At 38.8% G+C, this 15483-nt stretch overlaps 1 protein-coding gene across 5 annotated transcripts in view; it reads right to left on the reverse strand.

Annotated features, from left to right (window-relative positions):
• Nucleotides 1-2538: 2538 nt before the first annotated feature.
• uvssa (UV-stimulated scaffold protein A) overlaps nt 2539-15483 on the reverse strand; it is a 90319-nt gene continuing 77374 nt past the window's right edge. The window contains exons 16-17 of one of the 5 annotated variants that reach the window (XR_003751815.1): nt 6273-6317; nt 2539-3586 (exon numbers count right to left, since the gene is read on the reverse strand). The gene's annotated coding sequence lies outside the window, so the exon portion shown is untranslated. The remainder of the gene's footprint in view (nt 3587-6272; nt 6318-15483) is intronic. The other 4 variants (XR_003751816.1, XR_003751818.1, XR_003751817.1 and 1 more) reach the window with 4 other exon arrangements.

Below are 15483 nucleotides of genomic sequence, written 5' to 3' on the forward strand. Positions count from 1 at the left end.
TAAAAATGTTTGCCGGTTCGAATCCCGATCTGCCAAGGTGCCACTGAGGTGCCAATGAGTAAAGCACCGTCCCCACACACTGCTCCCCAGGCGCCTGTCATGGCTTCCCACTGCTCACTCAGGGTGATGGGTTAAATGCAGAGGACAAATTTCACTGTGTTCTGTGCTGCTGTGTATCACATGTGACAATCACTTCACCTTAGCTATATAGTTGAAATACAACTATTCAAGGTGGACACTAAGAAGACGATGCATGCTTTTATCGCTTAAAGGCTACATTACTGTAACAGTAAGAAGACTATGATTACTGATGATACTTTGTTTTTTAATGTTATTTTTATCAGTTTTAATGATAAAACTGATTAATTCTTCTGTGTTTATAAATTGTATTGCTCTGTCCTTTTTAACCTATAATATCATATTGTTTATGCTTGTACCAGTGATGTAAAAGTCATTTATACTCTATGTGGAGGCCAGGAGTAAAAACACCAGATCTGACACTGCAGGATGAGAATGGGTCATGATGTGGGAGATTTCTGTCTCTGTGGGAGATTGTTTTCCAAATGGAAATCTTCTGTTGGTTTGCTCCATGACAACAGGATGTAGTTATTTTTTAGCTAGGAGTAAACACTAGTTAAAATCATTGTTCATTTATTTCACAAAATTGTATAGTGTACAGCGCCATCTACACAGAACACAGGTTCAGTTTTGGCGCGTTTCATCAGTAAATAACACTACTGCCATAAATGTTCTATTTAATGAACTGATATTTCAGAAACTTTTAGAATTGAATTACATCATAGCAGTTCATAGCATAGTGAATTAAAACAAATTCATAGCATAGTGGTTGATCCACCAATGATGGATCCTCATGTATGAGTCTTATCATCATGTTGTCTAAGATCTACTAATATCTCCAGTTGTACTACTGAGAAAACTGAATTCTGTTGCCATGCATCACGCCAGGCTGGAATGGTCCTTCTCCATTATAGTTAATGAAGTTTGTCCCTCAGTGTCACGTGATGGGTGCTCTTATCAGAGTCAGCAGGGATCAGTTGTGCCTCCATCACCATGCCTGGGAGCCAAGACACTTTATCTCAGAGATCCCCCTTGAACCCTGGCTATTTAATCACTCATTTTACACAAGTATGGACCAATAGCACCAATATAATGCTATTTTTTTCTGTTTTCTTTTTACACTGAAACTGTTTGTTTTTAACATCAATCTATTGTGTATCATATTGTGTAAAAATGACAAAATTGTGAAGATATGTGTATTTTATAGTTAAACCTGCAGACTGATTAACATAAACATAAACTGATTAACATTTATATTTTTTGCAAAAATTCAAGTAACTAAAGGAAACACAATAGTTTTATTTAGATTCCTGAGATTAAGTTTAGGACTATGGAAAAAGCAGTTGTTACTACATGAGTATGGACTTTGTGTGTCTATAAATGTATTTGTGTGTGTGTGCAGTGTGTATTTATGATGTATGTGTTTATGTTTGTGTGTGTGTGTGTGTGTGTGTGTAATAAAGCCGTGAGTGGCAGTGTGTTGCAGTGTCTGCTGACGCTCTCTGATTTGCATGCTGAGCTGTCTGTGCTAATCACATGGTTCTCTTCTAACAAGGATGGCAGCACAGGAACACGCCGCTCATCTAATTAAGGCGCTAATTGAATTAAATGGCTCCCATAAGGAGCAGACGAGCAGCATAAAAAGCGAAGAGGCACAATGGGCTAATTAACAAAAGAACCTTGCTTAATTATAACACTTAAACACATGCCCTGCTGGACATATTTATTGTTAATTGCTGTGGAGGGAAATTTATGATAATTGCTGCTATAACTGTTGCACAAGCAGGATATTCCCTTGGCTAAGGAAGGAATTATGGGAAACCAAGAGGTGGGTTAGTGTTAATTAATACTCACTTTTATACATTCAGCTCCACCCACATAAAATAAAAATATCTGAAGAGTGTCTGACCCTTGTCTGGGCCTGAAACTGTTTCCCCTGACAGTTGGGGCTGTGAGCAATTAGTAAAGTTTGAATTACAGAGGATGCCAAAATGTATGAGTGTAGCAGTGGAGTAAAAGAGATGTTTTTCTTTTTATTTGATCCATGTGCTGATGGCCTGTCTTCCCTGATCGGCCTGTCACATCAAAGTAAGCACTTCATTCACCCTGTGTAAACGCCAGACCTGTTCTGTCTGTCATAATGGCCTGCTATTAGCCTTCTTCACAAAAGAGGATAAAGACATCAGCGTGATAGATAGATGTGAGATTAAATGGGATCTTTATGACTTCTTTGATCATCAGTTTTGACTGCGTGATAAGATGAGCCGAGTTGCCTGCTGATTTGCTCTTTATTGGTTGCAAACATTAGCCGTGGCCAGTCAAGCTTGGACTCTGCACTCATTTAAGGTGGATCCCATCTAGGCAGACATAGCTGTTTCTGCTTTATATGTGTAAATGTACAAAACATTGAAGTTCAGTTTGTAGATGCCAATTTATTTTATTTTAGTTTAAAGAACATTAAGAAGGACAGAAGAAGGACAACAACAGAGAAAAAAATTATGCTTACATCACATCATTACTTCACACAAAGCATAGAACAGATCAAAGAAAAATACTGATAAAAGAAGTTTCTTTTATCACTCAAAGCATGTTCAGTCATGGATTAGGAGACGTATGGTTAATTTCACATGCAAATTGAGGACGTCAATTTCAAACCAATTATAACAAACCAAAACCAACAATAACAAAATCTGTTAAACATTGTTGTGATTTATGTTCTAAATACTAAATACTTTCAAAATACAAGATACAAAAAAAAAAACATTTGACAGCAAAGACTTAAAAATAATCATAATAATGATTTGGGGGATGTCCAAGAACATTCTTCAGGCAAGAAGTGATTTCAAAGATACAACCCTGTAATCAACTCAATACTAATGCGATACTAATGACATGCCAACAGAGAGATGCATCCAGGGCAGACCAGTCATTTTCATTGTGTCCTGTAGAAAAATTCTGAAATATAAAACAGCCATTTAGATTTCACAGCAAAGACTTTTAAATTGAATTTGCTTGGCGAGGATATATACTTATATACAGTACTGTGCCCATTGAGACGTTGTTGTTGTTGTTGTTGCTGTGCAAAAGTTTTAGGCAGGTGTAAAAATTCTGTTAAATAAGAATCCTTTAAAAATTATAAATTAGAATTTTTTACATGTAACAAAATGCAAGGAAAATCTAAATCAAATCATTATTTTGTGTTCAAACCAGCATAATTTCCTAAGGTACATTTGCACAGGGATTTCTCTCACTTTAGAAGAAGCACAAATAAATGCAATGTTGGGGATCATGGGTACAGTGGTTGGCATGTGAAACAGCAGATCAAAAACACATCAAGCTTATTTCCCTTGGAAATCTGAAGATGTCCAGCAGTGCCATCAGCTCGAAACTGGCAGAACCCTTTTCGGATTCAGGTACACCCATCTACTGTCTGGAGAGGTCTGGCAAGAAGTGGTCTTCATGGTAGAATTTCAGCCATAACTCTAGCATGGATACAAAGGCAAGCAACCTAAATAGGCATAAAAACATCGGAAATGGGGTGGGGAAAAATACATAAAAAAATTTAAATATTTGGCTGTAGGAGAAGGCTGCAGTTTTAAAAGCATTCTTAGTTTAGAATATTTTTCACACCTGCCTACAACTTTTGCACAGTATATATACACACACACATACTAGCTCTTACTGCACAGAATTCCTCCTTAAATGGGACAGATTAAAGTGATATTTGGCTATGCAGATGAAGGCACACAGGCCTGCAGTGACAGATACTAATGTCTAAATCAGCATACCAACTGGACCGGCCTGCTGCGCCTGTTTCACAGCAGAAATGTCACCTGTTCCAGCCAGTGATTTACATAATGCAAAGCTTCTCACTCGGAAAATCCATATTAAGGGGGATGTCAGAGGCCATTCTTAAGGCAAGGAGCCATTTCAAAGCTGTACCCCTGTGATTAACTCACTCGACTCTGGGCTGCAGTAGTAATGACATGCCAACAGAGAGATGCAGCCAGGGCTGACCAGTGGTTTTTAGTGTTCTCTGTAGAAAAATCTGAAATATTAGACGGCCATTAAGATTTTACTTTAAAAACAAAACATCCACATGACCATAAAAATAAAACTGTGAAAAGTACAGAACAAGGGTATACGCATGGATCATTTTAGGATTTCAGTGGCACTTTTCTCAGATTTTCATATTTTTTTATTCTCTGATATGCTGACTAAATATTGTAGATAAAGAGAGCAGTCTGGTGTGGTTGTTTCAGAAAACTCCAAAAGGAGCTATTTTTTAGATGCTATGCAAGGTGGTATGTGGAGACTGGAAGGGTTTGCAAATTACACTAGTTTGCCTATTTCTACATTATGGAGAATCAGGGGCATGGAGAGAATGGAGCAAAAGGAAGGAAACAGATGATATGCTGTTGAATAAACAGGAGGTGCACCACAACACTTTGGTAGAATATTGTACTATGGCAGAATATGGTGGGCCTTGAGTCTCACTGCTGGTGTAGTAATAAATGTGCACAGTTTAGATTTTTTTTTAATCTTAATCCATTAATGTCTTTTATTGTGAGTGCAGGACTACTCACCGACTTTTTAATATTTTCCATGAAAGGTTATTAACTGTTACATTTATTACACTTTAACATGGCTGAAAAAGTGAAAGTGAAGTGATTGTCATTGTGAAACACTGCAGCACAGCACACGGTGCACACAATGAAATGTGTCTTCTGCTTTTAACCAATCACCCTTGGTGAACAATGGCAGCCATGAAAGGTGCCCGGGGAGCAGTATGTGGGGATGGTTCCTTGCTCAGTGGCACCTCGGTAGCACCTTGGCGGTTCGGGACTAGACCACCACTGCCCAAAAATGAAATGTGGAGAATGCGGCCATCAATCCCGCTACTTCTCGCATGCTAATTCCCCTGTGCAGTTATAAGCAATAAAGCAGTTGGACTGACTGTTCTGCTGTATTGTATATTTGCACTTTTAAAAAGCCTGTTTCAGGCTTATATGAAATTCACTTTTATGTAGTTGTAACTATTAGATATTAGCCAATAGCCACATTAGCTGTCTTTTAAGATAACATTAGTGGTTAGTGGCTTTAGCTAATAATGAAATCTGCAATCTTAAGGTAGGAGCTAGCAATTGTTATTTGACTGTTAATTTAACATCATATATTAACATAACATAGTTAATAGTCCTCACAAAACAATTCTACCTTTACCATCTACTAATATTGTTGTCTTTTTTTCCAAAAAGGAATAATAAAATATTTTGCACTGTTAACTGCAAATTTGTGTTGTTTTAGTTATAGTTGGGTATTGTTCTAATCCTTATTATATTATTGTTTTTAATGTACTGTAGTTTTGTGATAACCTAAGTAATGACATGTAGTACAGTGTAGTAATGACATCCCATGTAAATTAGGCATCAAAATTAGTTCTTCCTGACAGCCAATTTTGATGGTTCACAGCCAAACACATATTCCACATAGTCAGGACTTAAAAAAAACATGTTTCCTGTTGCATTGATCTCTTAACACCTGATGAAAGTCAGGTGACGAAGATCTTGCATCTCTAATAAACCATGCAACATTTTCACTGAGAGTTCTGTGGTTAAGGTGTGGGCAGCTTTTTTTTGTTGCAGAAAACACATTCCAATCCCAGCACCCACCCAGTGCAAGCAGCCAGGCTGGATGATAACACTCTGAGGCGCTGATAAAGTCGAGGTGTAATGGCTTTTTACTAATGAGAAAAGTGCCACTGATTATGACAAATCGCCACAGAGCAGCAGGCTAAGCTGTTACAGCGGCCTGCAATTGTTAGCCCAGCTGATTTTTGCATTTCATTATGGCTCTACTGATGTACAGCCTGCCTCCTGCGAGCTGCTGAAGCTTTCACCTTATCCAGCTCTTGGTTAAAAACATAAAAAATGGGTCAGTTGTGTTCATACATGTTGTTCTGACAAAATAATACTGAGATTAAAAAACCAGATCCAAAATGAACTACAGAACTATATTATTATTATTAACTTTACATTGACAGAACATTTGAGTAATTATAGAAAAAAATTTACTACTGGCCTGGGCAGCAGAACAAAGCAAGTATTAGCTTTATCCTTCGGCTCCCTTCATTTTCTAAGTATAGTGCTGCAGTTTCTGTGTATTTAAGATGTTTTATAGCTGTAATAATTTACCTGTCTCTGACAGCCTCCAAGAGTTGGGCAAAGAATGATCACTTCCTGCAACACAATGAGCCAAAAAAGCATAGATCAGGGGCTCAGCCAGACGAGCAGTTTATCTGAGTAGAATGTGTTACGGGGGATAAACAGGCTGTGAGCAGTGAGATGGTCTGCAGAATAACCACCAACTTCCATTTTGATTTTTGACCACATCATACTTTGCATAAAGCCTCATATAGACCATACCTCCTTATATCTCCTGAATGGTGGTCATTATGGATAAGGGCCGCTGCTTTGTGAACGCTTGAGGTGTGATTGAGGTGTTCACGCTTAAAGGACTGCTGATTAATGTTTTTGAGCTGCTCATGACCCTTCACTCCTGACACACTTCAATAACTTGGGTTGTTTGACCATTTACCCTGACATAATGAATTGATCCTATAAAAAATATGATAAATCAATTAATCACATACACCCATGCATTAATTAATCTCTATAGAGTGTCAGAGAAAATTCCCAGAATATAAATCACAGGAATATGCAAAATGCAACTGCTAAATACATGTAAGTCATTTTATGAATGATAATGTGTTATGTTCTTGCATTCTTAAGTGCAAATTGAAAGTCTGTAAATGAAAACAAAAACAGTTATTCTTAATTTGCTTTAGCCCTAATATTGAAAAAGAATAGTTGGGTTTATGGGTCATTTGGATGATTTGATCATATGTTTAGTTACATTTTTTATTTACAAATGATTCTTCTGTTCCAGTGACTTGAACCCTTCTCTCAATCTCTTAGTAGGTTAGCGTGAATTTGTTCCCTGGACATTTTGTATCAAGAAGCTCAGCAGGGATTTAATTCAAAGTTGCAAATATTGTGTGTTGTTTTGTATAATTCATGAGCAAATTGGAGTTCATATTGTATCAGGATATTCATGACATGTAACATATCCTCACCAAGTATATCTATTCAGGAAATACCCTGTAGCATTAAGCCTCATCCATGTCCTAACATTGAATCACTAACCCTCTTTTACCCTGCATGGTGAGATTGAACACTTTGAGGTGACTGTCAGACTCATAAAAACACTTGATCTGATCTTGCTGCTGAACCACTCATGACTGAGAGATGAACCTATGGAAATACCCAGGTTTTATTGTCACTGCATTACGCTTACAACCCAGCACAGTCGTGTGTGTGTGTGTGTGTGTGTGTGTGTGTGTGCAGGTCAAATGAGAGGGCAAGGCACGTGAGCATTGTTGAATAAAGCTGAATAATGGGATCCATGGAGTGGAACGGCCGTTAAAAAGCTTACTTATGTAAATAAGGTCTGAAAGTTGAAATCCATTACTGACCTAATTTGCATAGGCATCTTGGAATAGTGAGAACTGACCCCGCCTCTTGCACACACCCTGGCCACTAAAAAGCCCTCCCCCACTCATATCCCCCAGGGAAATCCTAATTGTCATTGTGGTCCTTTGGTCTCCTAGAGCCGAGTCATTTCCTGAGCTCCGCACCCTTGCTGATGTCCCTATCACCCCCAGCAGAAGCAAAACAATATTAGCCAATCATCAGTGATAGATGAATCATGGAAATTAGTGAGGTAAAGTGATAGCCACAGCCACACAGAACCGTCCCGTTATGGCAGCCCTAATTGATGAGCTCATTAAGATCATTACTAGAGAAATTGATTTCAAATAGCCACTTAAATCTCTCCCACTAAACAGGTTCAGGGGGAAAAAATCTAGGCTATGCAAATGTGCAGGAAAATACATAATGGCACAAGTAATTTAATTATTTTTTAATTAATAAACTGAGATCACACAATGTCCCACTTAATAAGTATATATGTTAAGCAAATACCTTTGTTAACATAGTTAAAGCATTTATTAACTTCATAACTGCAGTAGGGAAAGTAGTATTTGTGATTTATACATTAAAATACATTATCATATGTTCACTGATACAATGTTTATTAAATCACGATTTTTATGTTTTGGGCTACAACCATCAGTTGCACATGACATGGATCACAAGCTCAAAACCGAAATTACAATACAATCTTAAATTTCACCCCTCCTTTCTCCCTAAACCTTAGTAGTGAGTCAATTACAGGAACCATAACAGCCTTATGATCAGTACATTATGATCAGAGGTGGAAAGTAACGAATTACATTTACTCACGTTACTGTAATTGAGTAGTTTTTTTGAGTAATTTGTAATTTTTAAAGTTGATTTTGAAATAGGTAATTTTACTTCAAATACATTTTCAGACAAGTATTTTACTTCGCTACATTGGAAAAAAAACCAGTTACTGAGTAAAAAATGAAATGCAAAAAAATACTAATAAATCCATCTGAATTGAGAGGAAATTGCACAGATTTCCGCGTGGCATATTTTGCAGAAGACAACACAACAACCAATGGAAAGGGAATTCTTTATTCTGTTATTCTGCTACTTGTGATTAAATCTTCCGAAAAGGTTGTTGACCCAAACAATAATGCTCCACGCATCACTTCAAAATTTCTTTTAATGTTATAAAAAATTCACAATTTGTTTGACACAAATGACAACTTGACTACTTGACTAATGTTCCCAGATAATTAGCATCAGTTTTTCTGTATCCTAAACTTTTTACAGCTACCACATGCAGCCTGAAAGCATGCGGTAGTAAGTAGAATTGACTATACAGTTAGGGCTGCACGAAAAATATGCGATATTGTTGTTGAATATTGCAATAACGATATTACATTTCCCTAGAGAAATGCTTTTTAAATTATTATTATTAGTTATTTTAAAAAATCATTTATATATGTAATGATCATACTAAAATAAACAGGTAATATTTAGGGCTGCACGATTTGGGGAAAAAGACATATTGCAATTATTGAGATCAATATTGCGATATGCGATTGCGATATGATAAAGGACACTTGCTTCTATATCAATGAAAAGTCGCATACAAATTACTAATAGTGAAATGTTTAATTTCAAAGTGAAAAATACAAACTACTGCCCAGTGCTTTCAAAATACAATATTCTACTAAATTAAATAATCACAAAAAAGTCTTTACTTAAAAAAACATTACTGTCGAACGACAAACCCTGGTAAGTCTAAACAACTGTTTTGATTATATTTGGCCATTATAAAATCCCGTATTGTAGTTCTTACGTTTAACCAAAACGTTGTTTGGAGGCTGACTTGAACACAGGGATGCATAGCTTTGCTAGCTTAGCCTAGCTTAGCTAGTTAAACTGAGGTGAATTTCTTTAGGAAACCTTCAAAGTTTGAAAAAAGTGAACTAAACAGCTAAGAACAGTCTAAATAGTTAATGCCTACGTTTAGCCAAAACATTGTTTGGAGGCTGACTTGAACACAGGGATGCATAGCTTCGCTAGCTTAGCCTAGCTTAGCTAAGGTTTAGACTTATAAAACAGGATTTTATAATGGCCAAATATATTATGAATGACTTAAAACCCTCAGCAGACATTCAGATTTTTTGTTTGCTGCCAATAGCATTATATCACCTACTTGGGAGGCGGGTATAAAGATAGTAAGGGCCCATCTGAGGCATACCTATCCTTTGTCCCATTCCTCTTTGCAGCACAGCTGAAAGATGGGAAGTGTTGGTGCACAGCCATGTTAAAATCTCTCCAGAGATGTTCAATCGGAATCAAGTCTGGGCTCTGGCTGGGCCGCTCAAGGACTTTCTGAAGCCACTTCTTTGATTTCTTGGCTATGTGTTTAGGGTCATTGTCCTGCTGATGAGATGAATCGTCAAGACATCCAGGATGTCTCTGTATACCCTCTAACCTGACTAATCTCCCTGTTCCTGCAGCTGAAAAACATCCCCACAGCATGATGCTCACTGTAGTTTTGGCCTGGTGATGAGCGGTGCCTGGTTTCCTCCAAAGGTGACACCTGGCATTCATACCAGAGAGTTTTGTTTCTCATGGTCTGAGAGTCCTTCAGGTGGCTTTTGGCAAACTCCATGTACCATGTGCCTTTTACTAAGGAGTGGCTTCAGTCTGGCCACTCTGAAGTTCTGACAGAGGGACCATTGAATTCTTGGTCACGCCCTTCTCCCCCGGTTGCCCAGTTTAGGTGGCAGGCTAGCTCCTGGTGGTTTTGAACATTTTGAACTTCCACTTATCAATGATGTGGGCCACTGTGATCATTGGGACCTTCAAAGGTAATTTTCTGTAACCTTCTCCAGATATGTGCCTCAAGCTAATCCTGTCTCGGAGGTCTACAGACCTTTGACTTCTTGCTTGGTTTATGCTCTGACATGAACTGTCAACTGTGGGATCATATATAGACAGGCGTGTGCCTTTCCAAACCATGTAAACCATGTAAAATCACACAAAAACTGATCCAGCTGGGGCTCAACACCTCACTGTGTAACTGGCTGTTGGACTTCCTCACAGGAAGACCACAAGCAGTACGGGTTGGCAGTAGCACATCCAGCACCATCGTCCTTAACACGGGGGCTCCTCAGGGATGTGTGCTGAGCCCCCTTCTCTTCACTCTGCTAACCCACGACTGCACTCCGTCACACTGCTCCAACCTCTTCATCAAGTTTGCGGATGACACGACTGTGGTGGGACTCATCAATAACAGGGATGAGTCTAACTACAGAAGCGAGGTGAGCCGCCTGGCCAAGTGGTGCGGAGACAACAATCTCTCCCTGAATGTGGAGAAGACGAAAGAAAGAGATTGTTGTTGACTTCAGGAGAGGAAACACTCAGCATGCTCCTCTGACCATCAACGGTGCATCTGTGGAGAGAGTGAGCAGCACCAAGTTCCTGGGTGTGCACATTACCGAGGATCTCTCCTGGACAAAAAACACCACTGCACTGGCCAAGAAAGCACAGCAGCGTCTTTACTTCCTCCGCAAACTAAGAAGAGCAAGAGCACCAGCCCCCATCATGCACACATTCTACCGAGGAACCATCGAGAGCATCCTGTCCAGCTGCATCACTGTGTGGTTTGGAGCCTGCAATGCGTCCTGTCAAAAAACTCTCCAACGCATAGTAAGAGCAGCTGAGAGAATCATCGGTGTCCCTCTCCCCTCCCTCCCAGACATCTACAGCACACGCCTCACCAAAAAAGCCCTCTGCATAGCAGCTGATCCCACCCACCCAATGCAAACCTTCTTCAGCCTGCTGCCATCAGGGAGGAGACTGCGGAGTCTCCAGGCCAGGACCAGCAGACTGAAGGACAGCTTCACCCATCAGGCGGTCAGGAAACTCAACTCCCTCCCGGCTCTGCCCCCACTCCCCTCACTCCCCTCTTCTGCTCCACAAACTTTTTGAACTCTAAATCACACAAACTGACCATGCACCAGTCACTCTGTGCAGCTCTGGTCTGCCATCTACCTCACTTTCACTTCGTCACTTTAAACTAAAAACTCTGTTGCACTATTGGTTTTTGCACTCTCCTGATGTTGCACTCTCCACCATGTGCCCTTATTTGTACATGGTGTTTTTAAAATTGTATATTGTGCCTTTCTTTTTAAATTGTATTTATACTCTGTATTCGTTACTGTTACTGTTTTTGTATTTAATGTTATTCTTATGGGTCAGAGAGTAACGTAATTTCAATTCTCTGCATGTCCTGTACATGTGGCAGAATTGACAATAAAGTTGACTTGACTTGACTTGAAATGTTTTCTTTCCACATTTATTTGTAATAAATTTGCCAAAACTTCAATTAAACCTTTTTCACTTTGTCATTATGAGTTGATGTGCTGTGAATACTTTCCATATGATTTTTGTTTGTGTATTCCATACATTACATTGGTAAAACTAAACAAGAGCCTTACAGTCTAATACTGTAGTATTATGTGGAGCAGGGCGTTTTATTTCATTTTTTATATCAGCAGTCATTTGTCAGTAAAAACAGCCAATATACAACTGTTTGCTATAGAAAGAACAAAAAACACAGTTTGTTAATGAGGAATTGTTGATGGATACAAAGATACCTTTACTTAATTAAAATTTTTCAGTACTCTTTCCACCTCTGATTATGATTCATGCTTCTTGCCACTAACCAGAAAATGGCAAAAGATGCTAACAAGACTTTAAGATGAGTGAAATGATTGAATCTGTGAATGGATGAATAAATGAATCAACAGATGAACCAGGTTGTTCACTTGAGAATGCCTTCTCAAATCAGATAGATTGTGTAACACTAATATTTACATCCAGTTTAACATGAGGCTGCCATCCAACCAAGTCAACACACTAAGAGGGTGCGCCGACATTTTTGCACTCACTTATGCCATTATATCTCTGATTTCCCAGTATAACAAGTAGTATTGGTTATTGAAATAATTGACAAGCTGTCATATCTGGCTCCTAATCAGTATCGCACAAAATATTTTCTTTGTGACATCATCCTCATCTCTGAGATTATTGGTTTACCACAAGAGGGAGCTCACATTGTGGTATGCCACAAAGTGGCAGTTTGGTAGGCAATGGTTTAAAACAAGAACAAAACAAACAACACAGGCATATATTTTTTAAAATGAATTTTTTCATACTGCAGATAAATAGATATTCTGAATACAGATACTTGTATTCTGAATCATTCAATGTATTACATTATATCCTAAACCTGCACTCTATAAGATACTTACCGAGTAAAAAAATCAAGTAACCATTTTCAGACTGGCTCAACTCAACACTGAAAATCTTTTTTTACCAAAAACATCGGTAAAATCAGAGAATGAGAACAAGTCTGAAGCACTCAGGAGACAGCAATTCATATCAGAGATGGATCTTGTGTAGGCTCATATTTAAAGAGCAGAAAGTCAATTTTCATCAGCAGGATCCTCCCTACACAGAATGGAATTGGTTTGTGGCTGCACTGATATTCCGACTCTCTAGCATGGCACGCAATGCAGGGATTACACGTTTAAAAGGAGCAGATATTTTTTGAAATAAAGGTGGTCTCAACTTGTTCCAGCCCTTATCAGTGCTGCAAAGACTCCCATGTATTCACAGCACTAAATTCCCATTTAATTGAATTTTTTGGATGTACAAGCCTAGAATCTCCCCTGGCATTCAATTTAACTCCCCCTTTCTGGACGTTTAGATTCAGGCAGCTCTAAAAGGCACAAAGCCTCTTACAAATTCCTTATTTATTAAGTTATTTTATTCTACTACTGTCATCCCCTTCCATGTCACTTATTATATCATTTCAATGAATAGCACCAGGAAATGGGCACATCTTACAGATACCTTATTTTTGTGTGTTGATATGGGGTAGGTGGGGGCTATTCACATCACAGATGAGTAGGGTAAATGATGTGATCTCTGGGCTCTGATGTTTTAAAGGTGAAAGCAGTGCACCTGGTTACAGATGTAGAAAGGAGTCTTGGCCATGCCACACCAGTTTATTCCACCCTATTCATAATCTTTATCTCACATCCTTATGCACAGGCCACAGCATAATCCTTTCCCCCTGAGAAAAATGACAGTGGCTCAAATGCATTCATTTGCATTCCCTACATATGGGGTTCTCTTACTAAAGTAAATATTTGTTGTACTGTAAGGGTTTTATGAAGCTAATGACATTTTACTCAACACAAGCAAATCTCAACTGCCTTGTTGGATATCTACTTCTGGTTTTCTTTTGACCAATGAGGCAAGGTATGAACTGCAAGACTGTTTTGACAGCACTCACTGGAGTGTTTATGAAACTGGAACTACACTGCAAATAGTTTATTAAACTGTCACTGCAACTACATCAACTACAACACATTCTATCCAGCAATTGAAAAGAAATTAAAGAAAGAGAGTTTATCAAATAATAATAAGCAAACGACCTAATCCAATACATTACATGGCACTGCTAATCTTGTGGTAGTAATGGTATACAATGGTAGTTGAATCTGGGGCATTTTGGTCTTCTTCAAGATATCAAGATATTTATTGTGTATCGTGATATATCTTAAAAATATTGCAACATTATTTTTAGGTCATACTGCCCAGCCCTAGACAAAGGAACAGTGTCTTGCATCATGCCATCACTCTCTTAAACTGCCGACTATTTTACCACTGCTACTTAGTTTCTATGGTGGTTACTATACCCTGCTCCACACTTCCAATTTTACTATGGTCTAATCCCATCCTTTTTTCCCTGAAGCCCCCTCTGTCTGTGTCAGGTTTGACTGCAGCTGGGCTCATCACCTGAGCCCAATCCGGACAGCAAATAAAAGCCAGAGGTTTCTGCCCCTTCGGGCAGAACAGCATTTTCGTGGACATGCCTGCATCTTCAATGCCCTTGCTTATGGAAGGAGGTTTTCACTCATTCATTCTTTCCTTTACACGGATCAGTCGTCCGGGTCCCTTTGCAGAAAAACACCCCCAAAGCATGATGTTTCCACCCCCCTACTTCACAGTAGGTAAGCAGTTCTTGGATGCAACTCTTTCTCCTCCAAACACGATAAGTACAGTTTTTTTACCAAAAGGTTCTATTTTGGTTTCATCAGACCATATGATATTCTCCCAATCCTCTTCTGGATAATCCAGATGCTCTTCAAACAAACTTCAGACGGGCCCAAACATGTACTGGTTTAAGCAGGGGAACACGTCTGACACTGCAGGATTTGAGTCCCTGGTGGCGTAGTGTGTTACTGATGGTAGCCTTTGTTAGTTTGGTCCCAGCTCTCTGCTGGTCATTCACTAGGTCCCCCCATGTGGTTCTGGGATATTTGATCACCATTCTTGCAATCCTTTTGACCCCAAGGGGTGAGATCTTGCGTGGAGCCCCAGATCGAGGGAGATTAACAATGGTCTTGTATGTAATAATTGCTTCCACAGTTGATTCCTTCACACCAAGCTGCTTACCTATTGCAGTCTTCCCAGCCTTGTGCAGGTCAACAATTTTGTTTCTGGTGTCCTTACACAGCTCTTTGGTCTTGGCCATAGTGGAGTTTGGAGTGTGACTGTTTGAGGTTGTGGACAGGTGTATTTTAATGAGATAATGAGTTCAAACAGGTGCCATTAATACAGGTAATGAGTGCAGGATAGAGGAGCCTTTTACAGAAGAAGCTATAGGTCTGTGATAGTCAGAAATCTTGCTAGTTTGTTAGTGACCAAATACTAATTTTCCACCTTAATTTGCAAACCGATTCTTTAAAAATCAGAGAATGTGATTTTCTGGATTTTTTTATTTATTTTGTCTCTCATAGTTGAGGTATACCTATGATGAAAATTA

The sequence above is a fragment of the Denticeps clupeoides genome, chromosome 14, assembly GCF_900700375.1.
Source record: "Denticeps clupeoides chromosome 14, fDenClu1.1, whole genome shotgun sequence".
In the NCBI taxonomy this organism is placed as follows: Eukaryota; Metazoa; Chordata; class Actinopteri; order Clupeiformes; family Denticipitidae; genus Denticeps; species Denticeps clupeoides.